The 18,764-nt window shown below is 46.3% G+C and overlaps 1 protein-coding gene across 1 annotated transcript in view; it reads right to left on the reverse strand.

Moving 5' to 3' along the window:
• Window positions 1-5,944: 5,944 nt before the first annotated feature.
• LOC128322689 (uncharacterized) overlaps window positions 5,945-18,764 on the reverse strand; it is a 42,507-nt gene continuing 29,687 nt past the window's right edge. Inside the window, exon 9 of the transcript XR_008305886.1 lies at window positions 5,945-6,956. The gene's annotated coding sequence lies outside the window, so the exon portion shown is untranslated. The remainder of the gene's footprint in view (window positions 6,957-18,764) is intronic.

Consider the following 18,764-nt stretch of genomic DNA (forward strand, 5'->3'; position numbering starts at 1 on the left):
CTGAATGTCAGATTATCTTTAATGGAACCCTGAAATATTATGGAGGGTGCTAGAAATAGACTCAGTAACTGTTGACCATGCCATGACTTGAAAATCTGGAGCCATTTTGATACAGATTTCTTCAGTTGCCTGATGAATTTCAAGCCAGTGGCTGACATGTACTGCAGCATAACATTCTGAACCTGCCATGCCAGTGGGTCAGACAGTTTCCTCTCCACCCTCATAAAATGCTGGGGAGAGAACCTGGGTAGGGCACATCCATCTGACCCAGCTCCCACCTCCCACTGTTAAGCCTATACCTCAGGGCACACGCCTGAGACCCCAGCCTCCCTGCTTCCCTGGAGGTCCCCAGCAGCATGCCTGCCAATAGCCAGCACCCGGAATATCCCTGCAGCAGCTGGTGTGGGCTCTGCAATGCCTCCCCATCCAGCATTCTGGCAGATTCTCTGCTGCTGCTTCCTCATCCTGATGCCCAGCTGTTAGGTGGGTAGGGATGTGCATGGAACTGCGGAGGCGTGGTTCAGCACCAAGGGGGGTCTCGCTTTAAGGGCGGGGTTGTGCTTAGCCCTCCCCCTACTTCCCCCACTCCGGTGCTCCATTTTTCTACAATGTTTTGGGGGCGGCAGTGTTCCTTCCTGCCCCCCTGCCCCTGTCATTTGCAAGAAATAGCAGAAGTACCCACCACGCATGCACGCCCGCCACACACATTGCACGTTGCATGTACACATCATGCACGTGACGTGTGCACACAACGTGCGAAGTGCGTGGCGGACACACACACATGGCAGCGGGTGCACGCACAGTGGGTACTTCTGCTATTTCCTGCAAATGTCAGGGGCAGGGGCAGCAGGGAGGAATGCTGCCGCCCCAAAAACTTTGTAAAAAATGGATCACCGGAGGGGAGAAAGCAGCAGGAGGGCTAAGTACAACCCACCCACCCCTTAAAGTGAGACACACACCCCCAGCACCGAGCCACCAGACCAGGCCACATCCAAACCAGAGGCCTCTAAAATGGCCTCCAGACCAGGTTCGGGCACATCCCTATAGGTGGGTGGGTGGGGCTAGCATGGAAGCCTCTTCCTGCTTCCAGCAGCAGAGCTTGGGAAGACCAAGTGCTTGGTGTCCCCAGACTTGTGCCAGCCCTCTACCCTGCTCTCTGCTTGTGTGCTGTGCCTGCCTCCTTGAGAGAGAGCCATCCAGAAGGTGCGTGGGTAGTATTATATCGTGCTTGTATGGATTATTCCCCCCCTTTGTATATTTCTGATATGACTTGGCTAGGTCTTTGATCTCTGGCCCAGATGCCCAGGACTCTGTATATTTAATTCGAAGCAGATTTGTCAATCCGTGTTTTTTTAAAGTCCTATAAGTGACTTGTTTTAAAGCATAAAATTCCAAAAACCTCTGGAACTGAAGCCTGTCCTTGGAGCATCATGTGGAAGAATCTGCCTTTTACTTTCATAAAAAGAGTAAAGCACTCCCCTTTCTGCCCAACAATTTAGATCTCCTGGAATGGCTTGGCAGAGAACTTTGAAATTTGGCATAGCTCTAGGGCAGGGTGGGGGACTCTGTGTATTTAATTTGAATCAGATTGGTAAAGCTGTATATTTTTTAATATATTTTTAATTTTTTTTAATTTTAAAAAAGTCCTATAAGTGGCTTGTTTCATGGCAGAAAATTACAAAAACTTCTGGAACTGAAGACACACACACACACCCAACCTTGGAGCAGCATTCTACCCCCATGTAGATGAATCTGCCCTTTACCTTCATTTTAAAAAAGTGTAAGGCACCCCACATTTCTGCCCAAACCTTTATAACTCCTGGAATGATTTGGCCTAGGGCTTTGATATTCAGCACAGATGCAGGCAGGATGGGAGGACGCTCTGCATATTAAAGCTGAAGCAGATCAGTCAATGTATTGATTATAACTAATATTTTTGAATGTTTTTAAACTTGTAAGCATTGAGAATTGTGTGCTGAAGAATGTTGTGTGAAACCATGGAGCATGTGTGTAAATTGAGAAGATGTTTATTTTGCAGGGTTGGGGGTGGTGGCCCTTAAGCCCACTAGGTTCAGACTCCAGAATTACCTGGCTTCACCTCTGCTGGGCATTTCTACCTGGAACTAACCTATTGCATAAGAAATTGTATCTGAATTTGTTTGCTTTTTCTTCCTTCCCACCACCTTTTCCTTTTGCATCATATCTATTAGATTTTTATTAAAATTGCATAAAACAGTATCATATAATCCATATGAATCAGATACAAGGAGAGAGAGAGAGAGAGAGAGAGAGAGAGAAATCCAACCACACTAATACTGATTCAAATCTGAACTACAGTATGTCAAATATAGCTGTACTTTTAAAAGTACAAAATCTAACAGTTATGCTTAGGTTTAGACTCATCCCATATTTGCATATTCTATTGATTTGTATAGCAGTTTTTAAAACTGTATATCACTGTGATAACATTGACAGAAAGGCATATAAATGTGATGGGTGGAGCAGAAAGAAAGACAGATAGATAGAGACAGACAGACTTGTTCTGAGGCACAGGACAGACACATGAGTCAGCCCTCAGAGACATCCCATTCTACACAATTTACTCTGGTTTTAAATTATATTATTTGTCTGTGCTAGGGATCTTGAAAAAATCATGCTGTAATTATGCACCATTGTGATTACGAATCAAGAAATAGTACAGCCACCTGCTACGCACTCACAAATTACTGTCTCTAATACACTCTAATGTCTACATTAATCGCATGAACAAAGTTCAGAATGTCTAATTTGTATGACCAGTAACCAAGTTATTAATCCATCCTATGGCATAACACTGCAAATACTTTCTCTGCTCATTCTTTTAATACTATTGTGTGGCAGGTCATTACAAACTGAGAACAGCCAGTGAATAAATAGTTTTTAGAATAATGACCCTTCAGGTACCTGTTATGGCCTGTACACTTTGAGAACATTCAGATACAGTGTTGAAGAAAACACACAACACAAGGAACGAAATAAAAATAATGATCATAGCCTTAAGTCACAAAATAAAGAGATTTATTATGGTCAAGGGAAGAAACAGATATTTAAGTTTGCTACAACAACCATTGTGAACAAAAATAAATGTCATATATATATATATATAAAAATACAGAAGAAAGACCAAATCAGCAATGGTTCTATCTTGGCTTCTAAAGCCACTATAGCCAGTGGAAAAGCTTGGTTTGATTACACTGCACATTTTGGGAGAGCCTAAACTACATGTTATGGAGACAGACATGCTAGGGCTCCACACTGTTGGAACCAATTCAATGCAGGGTATACTGGACAATCTGGTATCAGATAGGAACTGAAGTAGAAGCAGGGCCAACTGAGGCTGATCAAAATTGTCTAATATAATCAGACTGCTGCATCAGGGCATTACATATTTTCTTTCCCCCCTCTAGTCTAAAGCTTTATATCATTTTCCAACTGTCTGAGAAAGGGGTGATTTTCCATACACTAAAAATGCTGAAGGGGAAAGAAGTTTAATTGACATCTCTAGCCAGGGGCGTAACTATAATAGGGCAAGGGGAGACAGTTGTCTGGGAGCCCACTGCCTTGGGGGCCCCCCCCCCAGAGGCAAGTCACATGACTGACTCCCCCAGCCATGCACCAGCCCAGGCTTCCTTCAGTTGTATTAATCCTCTGAAATTGATGTGAGTGTTAAGACCTGGAGCTACCAGAACAACATGTCTTTCTCTTGCATCGTCAACAATTTACAAAACCTTTTAAAAAATAATTTAGGATGATGTTCTATTGTGGCACACACACACAATGTTTTTTGTTACCACTATTCAGCCTCATTTAAGATTTCTTTACTTCATGGGCTGAGCTTCAGTGAGGGGGGGCCCATTTTAAAATTTTGTCTCTGGGCTCACTCCATCCTTGCTACGCCCCTGTCTCTAGCTGACCAATAAGGGAATGGCTTTGCAAACTTGCAGCTGCTGAAAGCATGTTGCATTTGGTTGATAGTGATGTGCATGGTCCGGAGCAGTCTGGACCAGCACCAAAGGGGAGCCTATCTTTTAGGGCGGGGAGGGCTTGTTTACCCCTCCCGCGCCTCTTTGCCCCCGCCAGTGGCCGTAATCTACTGTAAAATTGGGGCGCTGGAAACCAGCCGCCCCAGCCGCCGCCGCTTCTGCCGCGCCCCCCCCCCCCGCGAGCAAATTAGAGATAAAAAAGGCTACTGCCTACAAGGAAAGGCTACTGCCGCCCCCCCACCCGCCACCCGCCACCCCCCCACGAGTGCTCACCAAGTTAGAAGAACTTAGAGAGGAGCTCGCGAACAGAGCTCCTCTCTTATCGAAGCCTCCGGCCCAACTGGGGCCTTGGGCGCGTGCGCACGCGCACTAGAGCTCTTTATCCTATAGAGCTTTTGCCGGAGGCCCGGTCTACCCGCCGGGAAGAAGCCGGGTAGACCGGGCCTCCGGCGATCGGAGGCCCGGTCTACCTGCCGGGAGGAAGCCGGGTAGACCGGGCCTCCGGCGATCGGAGGCCCGGTCTACCCGCCGGGAGGAAGCGGCTACCCGGCTTCCTCCCGGCGGGTAGACCGGGCCTCCGATCGCCGGAGGCCCGGTCTACCCGGCTTCTTCCCGGCGGGTAGACCGGGCCTCCGGCAAAAGCTCTATAGGATAAAGAGCTCTAGTGCACGTGCGCACGCGCCCAAGGCCCCAGTTGGGCCGGAGGCTTCGATAAGAGAGGAGCTCTGTTCGCGAGCTCCTCTCTAAGTTCTTCTAACTTGGTGAGCACTCGTGGGGGGGTGGCGGGTGGCGGGTGGGGGGGCGGCAGGGCGGCAGTAGCCTTTCCTTGTAGGCAGTAGCCTTTTTTATCTCTAATTTGCTCGCGGGGGGGGGCGCGGCGGCTGGGGCGGCTGGTTTCCAGCGCCCCAATTTTACAGTAGATTACGGCCACTGGCGGGGGCAAAGAGGCGCGGGAGGGGTAAACAAGCCCTCCCGCCCTTAAAGCAATACCCCCCCCACCCGGACCCGGACCAACCAGGGCAGAACCGGTCCGGCAGTTCGGCCATTCTATAGAATGGCCGCCGGACCGGTTCGGACACACGCCTATTGGTTGATCTGTATCTCCATTTCCTTCTAATTATAGTGGCTCAGAGAATAAAAGTTGCAATCTCACAAGGGTGATTTTCACCTATTTCCCCTTGTCTCTGATGCTCCCTGAAAATATGTTCCTCAAAGTCCCCCAATCTTCGGGGACATATTTTCAAGGGGCAGCAGAGGGAAGAGAGGATTGGTGAAAATCCCCTCCTCCCTTCTGTGACTGTGCAATTACTCTGTATAGAACTTCAAATCTCCTATATGCCTGCAATCTAGGAAATGAAGCCCTCTCCGAAGGGGTTACCATGCTTCAAAGCAGCCAAGTACAATACACATCCCATTGTGACTTAAAACAATGTTATAGCCATTTCTATGATTTCCTGTTATTTCTCATGGACGACACATCAGTCCAATCTGTTGCATTGGCTTGATTCGATACAGTCCACCTATTTGTATGAGATATTTAATCCAATTGGCTTTGAATCGGACCAAAATTGGATTATCTGTTCTGTGCACAGCCCCAGTGGTGTAGTGCTGCATGGACAGGCAGGGATACAGCCCCGGTACTTTCCCCCCTCCAGGATTTCAGCAGAGATGCAAAACCCTTGGCTTTCTAATTTGGAAAAAAAGTGTACTGCTTTTGCTTTTCAAAGTGTTTCTTATCATTCTTCCTATCTTAGGAACATAGGAAGCTGCCTTATACTGAGTCAAGCCATTGCGCCATCTAGCTCAGTACTGTCTACTCAACAGGGGTGGGGAACCTTGGCCCGACAGCTGTTTTTGAACTACAACTCCCACCATCCTGGGGATGATGGGAGTTGTAGTTCAAAAACAGCTGGAGGGCCAAGGCTCCCCACCCCTGGTCTACACTGACTGGTTGCAGGTCTCTGTGATTTCAGAAAGGACTCTTTCCCAGCCGTTCCTGGAGATGCTGCAAGGTATTTAACATGGGTCTGTCAGCATACAAATCAGCATGCAAGGCAGACTAGTGTCAGGACATCCTAAAATGAATGACAGGAAATGCCCACTGAAATGCTCTGGTCGCTTGCAAATAGCCATGGTGTGCATTGAATTTCTGAATGCAACAGCCATTCAGAAATTCCATGCATTCTGATGGCCATTTGGAAGAAACCAGTGCATTTCAGTGGGCATTCCCTGTCATTCATTCTAGTACATTCCCTAGAGTCTACATGATGCTTGACTCCTTGTTACAGACCCCTCCCAATTATTTCATCTATCTGAGAGCTTTGGCCATTGGGGTGGGTGTGGCTATCATGGTGGGTGTGGCTAGGGGCTGTCCTGGAGAGCACCTGCACTTCTGAATTTGCAACTACATCACTGCACAGCCCTAACACATAAGAACCATAGGCCTGTCTCTTTCTTCCTCATTTGTCTTTGAGATGATGTGTCAATGGGAGGGAGAGAGAAATTTTGTGACATCCTCATGTCAGAATCTCTCCATGCTCTGCTTTATTGTCTGCCACTTGTAGGAGGAAGGCAGTGCTGATGCAGTAATATCCATAACTGAAGTAATGAAGGGGGGACAAGTTGGCAGTGTCCATGCATTTCCCAATAATGTTGCTTTGACAGTGTAAAAATTTTGGGAATAGGGATGCCAGTGTTCCATTTCAAAAATTCTGCGCCAGAGGGCACAACTATAGAGAAAGTCAGGGGTGGAATGCAGTAAACTCCAGTGGAAGCATAATTACAAATGCTTTCTGTTTGCTTGCTGCTGCTGGCAGTTTGGATGGACTAAGCCTGTGCATTCTAATGCAGGCTGGATGAAATGGACAAGAAGCAAAATGTGCAGTCAGTTCCCGCTCTACCTCTGCAGTGTTTGTTCCTGGTTATTTGGCAAGTCTGTTAGGAAAACAAAGCAGAAAGACACATAAATCCTCAATTAAAGTTGCAGCCCAGTGAACAATATAAAGAATAAATATTTCTACTTGTGTTGCTGTTTAAATTACTGAAAAAATCCACCTTCTGCCTCTTTTATTCAGTCTTCTCAGACCAAACTAAATATGATGGGAGCAACCATGTTAATTCTTCATGTTTCTGCTCTATTCTCATATTAAAGTTGTGCCATCGAGTCAGTGTATACTCCTGGCAACCACAGAACCATGTGGTTTTCTTTGGTAGAATACAGGAGGGGTTTACCTTTGCCATCTCCCATGCAGTATGAGATGATGCCTTTCAGCATCTTCCGATATCACTGCTGCCCGATATAGGTGTTTCCCATAGTCTGGGAAACATACCAGCGGGGATTCAAACCGGCAACCTCTTGCTTGCTAGGCAAGTTACTTCTCCGCTGTGCCATTAGGTGGCTTCTATTCATATAAGTGATACGCAAATCTATTCCCCACAGCACCTACCTTCCCATTGCTGGTTATCCCTTTGAATAGATAATGGTTTTTGCAGGGGAGTCTGGACACTACTTAAAATGAGACATTACTTTGCAAGTGGGGGGAATATGCCTTTTGAGCCTCCCCCTGCCCCACACACAACTTTGTTGGCTTCACTAGTTCACCTTTAAAACAGGGTGAGGATCTAATTTTACATCAAATGTCATGAATGGGTGAGGAGAACTGAACGTCCCCACTTTCTGTCACTTCAGGCACTTCCCCCCTAGTTATTTCTAGTACTGAAAACTGGGCTGGAAATGTTGGGGTGTGGGGAGAGAAGGGAAAAGGGGGGAGGGTTTTTCCCTCCTCACCCATGCATCCAAACCTCCACATTCTATTTTATATGTGAATGTGGCAAACATCTGAATTAACAAATATAGCTAACTGCTCTGCCATGTCTAGCACTTCCGTTGAGCTTCTCTTTCAGCAATTGCACAGAAATGAACAACAGGAATCCCTTTCTATGATTCTTCTGTCACGTAGCATCTTACTACACTGAAATTTTTCAGTCTACAAGGCTTTCTTTTTTAGTTCCTTCAGATCAGACAAGAGGCCTTACTGAAAGCACAGCTATTGGTTTTATTATTGTGGCCTTTAAAAGAGAAAATATAGATGGAATAAGATTGCCTGGAATTAAAGATAATATACCCCTGTTAACTTGGCAAAGAGGCACCTTCCAACATAGTAATTGTCTTTATTTAGCACGGGAAGAGCAACTGGCCCTATCCACCCCCAGCACAGCATCCCTCCAGTGGCTGTTGCTCGTATCTGTCATATGTTTCTTTTTAGATTGTGAGCCCTTTGGGGACAAGGATCCAGCTTACTTACTTACTTACTTATTGTTTCTCTGTGTAAACTGCCCTGAGCCATTTTGGAAGGGCGGTATAGAAATCAGATAGATAGATAGATAGATAGATAGATAGATAGATAGATAGATAGATAGATGTTCTCTGAAAATGATCATAATTTCATGCTGAATGCATTGCCTTCAGCTCTTTTAGATGGTCACTACCTTGGTATTTATTTTTCTCAATGGATATGCCCATGTCAGTCAGGAGAGGTTGAGACGATCGATCATGTAATGCTCCACAATGCACCACAAGATGTGGTGACGGCCAACAACCTGGATGGCTTTAAGAAGGGTTTGGATAACTTCATGGAGGAGGGGGTCTATCAATGGCTACTAGTCGGAGGGCTGTGGGCCACCTCCAGCCTCCAAGGCTGGATGCCTCTGAGTACTAGTTGCAGGGGAGTAACAGCAGGAGAGAGGGCATGCCCTCAACTCCTGCTTGTAGCTTCCAGAGGCATTTGGTGGGCCACTGTGTGAAACAGGATGCTGAACTAGATGGAACTTGGGCCTGATCCAGCGGGGCTGTTCTTATGTTCATGTTCTCCACGGTTTATTTTATAGGGATATTTGGTCAGCACTTAAGCTATCTGCCTTGTCTAAATTCCCAGGTAGGCCATCAGCCTTGTATGTGTCTCTTCTTTTGTGTGACAGTACATAAGAACATAAGAACAGTCATGCTGGATCAGGCCCAAGGCCCATCTAGTCCAGCATCCTGTTTCACTCAGTGGCCCACTAGATGCCTCTGGGAAGCCCACAGGCAAGAGCTGGGGGCAAGCCCTCTCTCCTGCTGTTGCTTCCCTGCATCTGGTATTTAGAGACATCATCCATCTAAGGCTGGAGGTGGTCCACAGCCACCAGACTAATAGTCATTATTACACCTGTCCTCCATGAATTTGTCTAAGCCCCTTTTAAAGCTGTCCAAGCTGGTGGCCATCACCACATCCCATGGCAAGGAATTCCAGCACTGTGTGAAAAAGTACTTCCTCTTGTCGGTCCTAAATTTCCTGACCTTCAGTTTCATGGGATAACACCTGGTTCGAGTGTTATGAGAGAGGGAGAAAAATTTCTCTGTCCACTCTCTCCAGTCCGCAAATAATTTTAGTCACCTTGATCATGTCTCCCCTTAGTTGCCTCTTTTCCAAAGAAAAGAGCCCCAGATGCCTTGCCTCATAAGGACAGTAATATTAATATTTTTGTCATGGTGGCAACATTTTGTTACATTGCAAGTCATGTAAAGAGGCAACTGGTAAAATCATGAGTGTCAGTTATATTATAAACTAGCGGACCCCGCACAGAGCATCTGTGCAGTTGTGCACTGAGCCTGTGGCTTCCCCCCCCCCAGCGCTCTCGCTCGCTCGCTTTCCCCCGCAGCGCGCTCGCTCCTACCTGCAGCGTGCGTGCTCGCTCCCCCCCTGCAGTGTGTGCACTAGCTCCACCCCTGCAGTGTGCATGCTCGCTCTCCCCCGGCAGTGCGCGCGCTCGCTCCCCCCGGCAGCGCGCGTGCATGTGCTCGTGCTCACTCGCCCCCGGCAGTGCTCTCACTCGCTCTCGCTCCCCCCGGTGGCGCTCTCGCTCGCTATCACTCACCCCCGGCAGCACTCTCGCTCTCTCCCCCCCAGCAGCGCTCTCACTCGTGCCCCCTGGCAGCGCTCTCACTCATGCTCGCTCCCCCTCACAACGCTCGCGCTTGCTCTCCCGCAGTGCTCTCGTTCGTGCTAGCTCCCCCGCAGCTCTCTCACTCGCTCCCCCCACAGCGCTTTCGCTCACTCTCCCCTGCAGCTCGCTCACTCCCCCCCCGCAGCTCACTCTCCCCCCCAGCTCGCTCGTTCGCTTTCTCCCCATGCAGCTCTCTCCCCCCACAGCTCTCCCCATTGGGCGGGCCAGGGCCAGGCCATCCTGCCACCTCCCACCTCCTCCTCCTGGCTGGTAGGGCTTTGCCCACCATCTGCTCACCTCCCGCCGACATTAATTCTCCCTGCCGCCGCCTCCTCTTCCTGGCCGACGGGGCTTCGCCTGCCGTCCACCCACCTCTTCTGGCTGGAGGGGCTTCGCCTGCTGGCCCTCCACCTCTGCATCCTGACCACCGCCATTATTTCTCTCCATTTCAATGATGGAACTCTTGCACGCTCTAGAGCATATGCGCATTAGTATTCACCCTTCTTGGTCCTGGCTGCAGCATTGCTGCCACCTATTGGCCAAGATGCATCCCCCTATCCCCAGAGACTTCCCCACTCTCACCCGAGCCCCGCTCCTGCTCCTCCCCCCAGTAGCAGCAGCAGTGGTTGACTGGGCCGTTCCTCGCTGCTGCCACCACCATGGCTGCTCGTTCCCCTCAGGCCACTGATAGGCCCAGGCTTGTCCCTTGCCTGCCTGCCTGCCTCTGACAATAACCTTGGTAGCCCCAAACAGCAGCAGTGGTTGACTGGGCCCTTCCTTGCTGCTAGTGTTGCCATGGCCGCTCATTTCCTTCAGGCTGCCGACAGGCTCAGGCCCATCCCTTGCCCTTCCTTCTGACTTTCCTCATTTAATTCACACAACGGCAGCCTCCTCCTGAAGGGGATCCTTCCTCCCTCACGACCCCGTCTTTTTGCAGACCCCTTCCTGCTATCCTTATTATATATAGTTTCCTCTCCTCTACAATCAAGAACATCTTCTGACCAGTAACAGTTGCATTCCAATGGACCTTAACCATCACAAGCTCCTCCTCCTTATCTCAATAGTGAATTCTCACTCCCCTTCACCACAGTGCCACAGGCGCCTCCTCCCTATCTGCATATGGAATCCCCACTGCCCAATCACCATGGTGCTTCTGCTCTCACAGGCTCCTTCTCCCTATCTGCGTATGGAATCCCCGCTGCCCGGTGCTTCTGCTTGCAAACTCTGTCAGCCAGTCGCATCCTTTCTACCACGTCCCCACGCATGGCCTGTCTTAGAGAATTAATAATATAGATTGTTATATTCGGAACTCTGTTCTGTAAGAAAGTAGAGGTAAAATCACAATTGCTACTTATTTTAGATTTTTGTCTGGTCGATGACTGTAATAAAGATTCCGTCCATCCAAAACTATGCAAAGCTTCATGCATAGTGGAAATTAATGTACTAGCAGATTAATAGTTCTGGATAAAAGATTAAGCCTTCTGGAGATTAGTAAAAACATTTTGAAGTGAGTTGTTGCGGCTTCCACAATAGGTAGATGGGCAAGACACCACCAGTATCTTAACAGTTCTCTGTTAGCCTGGACAAAGTCTGAAAACCCAAGCCACTACCATTCAGTTTAGCTACATCAGGTCAGTGGTGCACCTAGGTAATTTTGGTACCTGGACCTAAAGGCCTTTGGAGCCCACCCCCCCCACGACCCACTCCCCACAGCAAGTTAAGCATCACCACCCTACACACACACACACACACAAACACATGCAGTATTTTTAACATGTCGGTTCTTGAGGGCACAACAACTACTCCTCACAAGAACATAAGAATATAAAACAGGTATATTTATGCAAATATGCATTAACAGGAACATTTCAACACGCAACATAACATATTCCCATCCTACATATTTCTTTCCTCACTCCCCTCTCTGTCTCTAAAGCACTGAATAGGTCACAGTCCTACTCAGCCAGCATGGCTCCGCATGAGCTGGTGGCGTGGTGTGGTGACCACACCTCCCAGAACAGATTCAAGAGGAGTTGGGGCCTCTGGGGGTGTGGAGGCCCTGGATTTCAGTCCCGAAGTCCAGGGGTAAGAGCGCCTCTGCATTAGCTAGATAATTAGCTACCATTTAAACTTAAAGTGGATCAAACTTTAAGGTAGATAAGTCATCTAAATTTAAGATAGATTAGCTACTATTTAAACTAGAACACAATACAACAGCAAGAAGAATTTCTTCTCTTTCTTAACTTCTTTCTCATTTTCTTGGCTGGTGACATACTTGAACATAAAGATACTGGCAACCTAACACAGCCTTTATTTTGTTTTTGTTTTTTTAATTTATTACAAAATCATCATCCTCTTCCTCTTCCTCCTCCTCTTCCTCTTCACATATACTGCTTTAAAAAAATGTTTTCACAGCAGTCTATATAGATAAAGAATTAGGATGGTTCCCCTTCCTAAAAAGCTCACAATCTAAAAATAAGCACAAGGTAGACACCAGCAACAGCCACTGAAAGTGTGTTATGCTGGGATTGGATAGAGATAGTTGCGCTCCTATCACCACTTTAAAAGGTGCCTCTTTGCTCAGTTAGCAGGGTTTATATGGCACTCTTCAGTTTGTAGACTCTCAGACAGGCTCTGAAGTTTAAAATATAAATATAGAACAACAGTGTTAAAAACAGCTGCCTCGGCACAATTTTAAAACTCCAGCAGGGAACAGATCTAAAATATCTACCTTAAAAGGTCCCATCAGGTGAGCCTCTGGTTGGGTGCCATCACAAAAAAACTCTTTCCCTGTTCTCCACCAGGTGAGTTTGGTATTTAGGTATTTATCTTTCACATTCCCACATTCTGGGGAGAGGGGGTATAGCATGGGTGCTCAGGTAGAATGCTGTTGGCCATTCAGCATGTGCCCACCAGCAAAGTACTGATCTTGCCAGCTCATCTCCAAAACTGCTGCACAACACCCACTGGCAGGGTAATGGGGCTATCATTCTTTTGAACTCATTCCTTTGGCAGTCAATTGCTGTCCACCACATGACCGCATCTGCCACTCCTAACCAAAGAAGTCTGCATGGGATCATCAGATGTGGAGTGTAAGAAGCTCATGCAACCCTATTACAACACCACTCTCAGACTAGATGAGATACCTGGTTTCACCTGGTTAGGGAAAACATTCATATTTCCTAGTGCCACAGACCTTATCCAAATCAAGCTGCTTTTAACAAAAATCTAAAGAGACAAGAAATCTAATGGATCTCTGCTGTCTCGTCTAATCTGATCCTCAGATGCACCATTATGCCCTGCTTTGTAAAAGGTGTTCATATCCTTGACTTTGGTGAAGAATAATAAAAGATATAAATTGATTGAGGCATGTAATTAAACATTATTGGCTGACATTGTTTCAACAGGTGATTTTTGGCAATTTATCCTCTCCTCTGTAGCCTGCTGTGCCTCCTGAAAATGCACCTGAGGGTCCCCCAGCTCTCAGGGACATATTTTAAGGAGACACTGAGAGCTTCAGGGTGGGCAGGGGATCACCAACAATCAGGCTTTCTCCTCATACAATGGGTAATGATGTTACACCAATGTGGTTTTAGTCTGCATGTTGGATATTGACATTCAGCTATCTCGATGACAGCTTTAAATGTTGTAGAATATGAACAATGTATTAACATTTTGCCCTTTTCCTTTAATTTCATAATAATGCTTCTTTAATAGCTCTGAAAAGAAGCTATTAAAGAAGATTAGCTAAGAGAAGAATAGCTTCAAAAAGAAAGTTGCTTTAATAGAAAAGATACAGTATCATACAGAGTCACCAGGGGGCATCAATTATTTGTGCAAACTGCCTGACTGAATCCGACATGCTTAACTTGGCAGTGTTTATATATACTAAAGCAATCTTCTATCAGATGGAAAGGAGCTGCAGAGGTGGAAAAGTAATTAAAAGGGCCTCAACCTTGTTTTAAATGACATTCGTAATAATAGCAATAAACCAGTTAATAAATTCCTGGAGGCAATTCTAGTATCCTGTAGACAACTGCGTCCTTCACCTATGGTTTCAATGAAGATTTTATTGAATTAGCATCTAATGTCACTAAAGGGGCAACAAATTTATTGGCAAATGAGAGTAAGAAAGCTCAACACCAGTCTGCTCTGGACTTCACGGAGCAGGGAAGGCCTGAGAGGGTGATTTGGAGTGGGAAGTTCTCGAGGGGGAAAGGTCAAATGCTACTTATCAATTTCAAATTGTACACTTTCAGAGCTGTTTTTCTTTTTTAAATGGTCACATGTGCTTGCAGGGAATGTTTGGTAGTACTGAACAAGCTGTGTATCAGAAAAGGTGGGCCATCATTACCAGTTTTCTCATACAAGGATCCTTGATATGCTTCTGATAATAGGGGTGTGCACAGAACCACTCTGGGCGGTTCAGCTCATGTTCAAACTGAATTTAGACCGTACCGCTTGGTCCATGAGCAGGTTTGTTAGAGCCATGTCCCTCCCTCCACAAGCCAGGTCCCTCACCCTCCCATTTCAACCTCATAGGGTACCGCACTTCACTTGTAAAGGGGAATCCTTACCAAATTTGCCTTTGCAAGCATGCAGAACCAGTCAAACTGGACCAAACCAGTTCGATCTGAGTCTGGTTCAGCTTGAACTCAGACCAGCCCCCTTTTTGGAGGGCTGGTCGAATTTGAACTGGTTGAACCAGGCTGGTATGAATAGAACCCAGTCAATGTGAACCAGTTTTTCACATCCCTATCTGATAAGCCATTTTCCTGAGAACATGTTTGAAATCCATTGCGTATATTACATGTAGTTCCATTTTCCATTACTATACTCAGCATAAGGTGCCTTGTGCTGTTACCGGTTTTTTGTTTTGTTTTGTTGCCTCTTTTTCACCCAGGGTTCCTCCTCTCCTTGATCTTTTACTTGGTTTATGTGCCAAAGAGGTGATGAAATGAAGCAAAGAGGAACTTGATTGTAAACATTTGTTTTTGAATTATTTAAGAACACTTAAATAATTCAGTGGCACCCAGCAGGCATATTTTGTGTCGATTGACTGGTTGAAAACAAGGTTTAATTTGTGTTTGAAGATCTCTTCAGCCCTGGAGGTGCTGAGTCATTCAAAACAAGGTCTCAGACCTGACATCTATGGATGACAAAACTGATGCATTTGCATGCCTTTCTGTGGCAGAAGAGTATCCCAACCTGCTGGCAACGTTTCCAGCTACTACATCTTCTGTTTCACAAGTCAACAAAGAGTAGAATTCACCAATGTTAAATGTTTCTCACTGAGGAAAACATACAGACCAGAATAACCTGATTAGATTTACCATAAATAGAGAAAAGCTGAAGAAAGAATTATCACTTTCCACACAGAGATCGGCCTATTCAAGAAATAACTGATTAATGTTTCCTGAAAGCCATCAGTGATAGAACAGCTCCAGTTTCAACAGGAAGTTCATTCCACAGCCTTGGGGAAACCATAAAGAAGGCTCATCTCTGAATCACCACCAGGTGAACTGGCAGCACCCTCAGACGCACTTCCCTAGCTGCCTAACAAAATGCTGTGTATTAACTTTTGCAGGAATCTCCATATCATCCTATCCCATATGTTTATGGAGTAATGAGCTCAAGATTGCAGATTCTCCACTGCTAAACAGATTATTTGCAAAATATATGGACCTATAACAAAATACCAGCAGGGAAATCAATATTCTTTCCCCCCAGAAGAGAGTAGGAAGAGATAAATCCGCCTCCTGTAGCTTAAACAATCCAGTCCAGCAATTGTAATGGTGCAATCCTCTCCCCTACCCACACTCCTCGCAGTGCTGCTCAAATGATTTTGTTCCATACTGGAGTGGGGGACACCACCATTATTGGTGACTAGTTTGGTATAGCAGCCATCCTAGCCATCTTGGTGGCACCAGTACACAAAACTACAAAGGAGGGGGAAACCCTCATAGGAAAATATTATAAAGTGACAAAGAAGCCCAATTATTTCTCTGCTACTAGGATCTCCTATTTACCTTTATTCCATAGATCTGAAGTTTACATTTCAACATATCTAAAATCTGCATACTAGATGTAGTTAGCAATCTACTTTCAAGATATGAGTTTCATGGGCTCAGGTTTAGCCAGAGGTCATGGTCTTGCTCTGAAAATAACGCCCCCCTAAACCCACACGTGTGGTCTGGTTTTGGTGGCTCACTGATCAACAGTGGGAAAATTCAAAGACAATTTTTAAAATTTAAATTAGTTTGTATACATATGCAGAAAAGACAGGCAAGCATTATTCATAGGAATACAAACAAAATTAAAAGCCAAACAAATCAATCACTTGAACAAAATTAATTCTCTGGTTAATCTAGCTACAAAAGAGCCAATAACTCTGTGCCTCAAGGTATTTTTTATTCCAATTTTATTCCAAATTCTTTCCATTTTCTTTCTAAGTAAGATCATTGTTCTTTCTTGACTTTAAAAAAAAAGAATTATAGCAATTACTTTGTACCTCTTTCTTTCTTTCTTTCTTTCTTTCTTTCTTTCTTTCTTTCCCCAGTAACTGACCACCCCACACAGCTCAAGCTAGCAAATGACCAGCTCACACAGTCCAAGATATAGGTGGGGCAGAGAGAGAAAGGCCACATGTAATGGAGAACCATGGGTCCAATGGACCCATGACTGCACACGCCCTTTCCCTCCACTCTCTCATCCGCATTCTGATGTTCAGGAGAGCATCCTCTCTGCAGTCAGTGAGACTGCAGAGAGGCAGGAGAGCTGGCTGTGTGGACTTCCTTCTTTACAGAAGGGCAGCCTGCACAGCCAATCAGGGAGAGAGAAAGAGAGGAGTTTCCTCCCTCCAGTTCAGCCAAATGCAGCCCCCAGTGCTGCATTTGGACAAAAAGGAGGCTCCCTGGATCCTTGGTTGAAGCAGCTAAACCTCACTCCAAACTGAGGGTTCAAATGGGAGTCTTGTCAGCATGACCTTGGGTTGCGCTGCTGAAGGGACCAGAGTTGGCTGCGTTCAGATGTAACGGTAAGGAAACCATGGGTCCCTCCAACTCCAGTCCCCTGTTACATGTGAATGCAGCCAGAGACAGGATGGAGGGAGAGAGAGAGAAACAAGTGCAGCCTGGGCTGTGCCTGCCTGCCCCATCCTCTGCTCCCTGCCCCCACAGCTGCTACCGAGTTGCATAGCAACAGTTGCTCTCTCCCTGCTAAATATAAGAGAGCCATCACATGGAAAGCTGCCTCTTTGCCTGTTTAGCAGGGGCAGAAAAGATTAGAGTAGCATAGGAATAAAATCAGCAGCAAAAAGCAAAAGACAACACTACAGAGTCAAATAAAAATAAGGAGGTGGAAAGCTAGACCAAAGGAAAGTAAAAGCAAGACAGTCTTCACAAGACACTGACGCAACAATAGAAAGGAACCAAACCATATCTCTTGGAGTAAAGAGTTTGTTAAATGAACTGTTCTGGAATGCTGGCAAAACATCCTGAGACTACTTTTGGGCTTGTGTGGGGAATTAGTGAGACTAGAGTGAACAGTCCATAACAGTGTCAATTTGAGCAAAGCTTTGGTCTGGAAATTTCTATATAGGGAATGCTGGGGTCCTCCTTCCCAGGGGCCAAGCAGAAGGACAGGGTAGAGGAAAGGCAAGCGTGCCACTCACAAGACAGGGAACCAGGAAAGTGGCTGGTTCTGAGGAAAATCCAGGGGAGGTTGGTTCTCTGAGGCAGCCAAGCATAGAGCGTGGTTTGGATCAGGAGATAGGTCTAAACAAGAAGATGGAAGTGAAGCTGGAGCAATGGCTGTGGTAGATGGAACTGCCAGAGCCAAAGCACACACAGGTGGTGGGTCCAAAGAAGAAGCACACCATTTGTTAGGATCTGGGGTAGATATAAGCAAAAACATGCCTTCTGGCCAAACACGAATCACACCTCATGACTGCAGGGGATGACATCCATGGTTAACAAAAGAATACATGCTGTACATACATGGTTAACAAAAGAATACATTCAATCACAGGTCTGTGCAATCTTGAAGAACAATAAAGTGAAATGGTTTGGAAAACCTGTAAGGGGTACAATAAATGGGCAAACTAAAAACATCTTGTGAGTCAGGAAGACTTTCCAGATTGGAAGACTGGAATGCTTTTCACACTAAGAATCCTCTTCCCTGGTCTACACCAGAAATTAATGCTGTACGATAGTGAGGAGGAAGTGATACAGCCTTATCTGAGGTCCTTTTGAGGTAATTAGTAAGACTAATCCTTTCTGCCTATGAAAAGTTTGACTACTCTTTTGAGGAATAGCCCTTCTTGTTAACTCGTGTCTGCCCAGCCAGCATACATCTAAGTATTGCAAAATAAAGGGGGCATGGGGGTACCTTGCATAATCAGCACTTGAAACTGAGCTCAGAAACAGACCAGGAACCAATGAAAGTGGAACAGAATCCTGATTGGTTTTTTTGCAAATGTTTTATGTGGTGGTGGTTCTAAGTCCAGATCTAAAACCCTGAGGCTCTACACATGATCGGTGTACAGAGCCTTACTGGGCTCTCCCCACAGATGAGCAGGGAGCCATCCCTGGGCTGCCATATCGGCCACCCACAACTACCAGCTCCGTCACAGAGCCAGTAGGGGTGGCAGGGATCAGGGGCCACTCGGCCCCCAGAAGTTCCAGGATGCCCCACACAAGTGCGTAGGGCATCCTGGGGAGACTCCTGAGGCCGGGAGGCTTGTTGGAGCTTCTCAGTCAG

Source organism: Hemicordylus capensis, chromosome 4 (genome assembly GCF_027244095.1).
Source record: "Hemicordylus capensis ecotype Gifberg chromosome 4, rHemCap1.1.pri, whole genome shotgun sequence".
In the NCBI taxonomy this organism is placed as follows: Eukaryota; Metazoa; Chordata; class Lepidosauria; order Squamata; family Cordylidae; genus Hemicordylus; species Hemicordylus capensis.